The 986-nt window shown below is 38.4% G+C and overlaps 1 protein-coding gene across 1 annotated transcript in view; it reads left to right on the plus strand.

Annotated features, from left to right (window-relative positions):
* The window catches only part of RNF157 (ring finger protein 157), an 88,250-nt gene that overhangs the window by 24,495 nt on the left and 62,769 nt on the right, over window positions 1-986 (plus strand). The window lies entirely within an intron of this gene.

A 986-nucleotide genomic window follows, 5' to 3' on the forward strand; every position in this document is an offset into this window, starting at 1 on the left:
TAGATGATAGAAATCTGAGGTAAGAGGCATTCGTTTAAACATCAAAGCTAAAATGTATTCCCATATGGAATGTTCGGTGTTACCTAAGCTTCCCTTGGTGACTTATCAGTACCATTATATCCTGGCCCAGTTTCTCAGTTATCTGGATGAGGCTGATGGGCATTCTGACCCCTGACTGCTGATTTCATCTGGTTGTTGTACTGTATTGAAAATATCCTGCTTCCTGGCTGGTTAAGATGGGGCAAAGAGGGCCTGCCATGACTAATGTCCCTGCAGCCCTGACCATTAGCATCGTTAATGCATGTAAGCCTGAGGGGGTATGTGTGTATCCTTTCATAGCTCTAAAGTATCTCCTTATTAAACTCCATAGTCTGTGTGGTAATCGGTCTAATTGGTAGGTAAAGCCAGGGACAGCTATATTATTTAAATTCATATTTCCTTACAATCAGGTTGTACAGTAAAAGTGTAAAGAACCTTCATCATAGAGGATTATGGAAGTATAGAAGCAGTAGTAGGTCTGTACTGAGACTTTGTTTGTAGGTATGAGCTTCCTTATGAAAATCTAGGCAAAGAAACATATGTGTGTGTATACACGCTGATACCTGTAGTTAAGATTCCTGAATACATAGAACTTCAAATTTAAGGAAAAATATCAGAAACAAAATACATATATATGTTCATTAATGTGCATTGTGGGACCTTCTGGGTTTTTGGCTGATGGTATTTTAGACAGATCACAATAAGGATTCAATTAAGAATGTTAAAAGGAAAACAATGATCTATTTTGTGTTTGCTATGTTGGATTCTCTCTGCTATGATTTTGCTTATTTCATGCCATTGTCCGAAATCAGGAAAAGAAAACATTCCTGGGGTTAGAAATTGCTCTAATTATTTGTACGAAGGGTTAACATTTTTTTTTTTTTTCTGTCTTTTTCTGTGTCCGGCAACGGATCACAACCCTCAGTGTTGCCCCCGTACCGGACCGG

Source organism: Galeopterus variegatus, unplaced genomic scaffold (genome assembly GCF_000696425.1).
Source record: "Galeopterus variegatus unplaced genomic scaffold, G_variegatus-3.0.2 Scaffold2618, whole genome shotgun sequence".
Classification (NCBI taxonomy): Eukaryota; Metazoa; Chordata; class Mammalia; order Dermoptera; family Cynocephalidae; genus Galeopterus; species Galeopterus variegatus.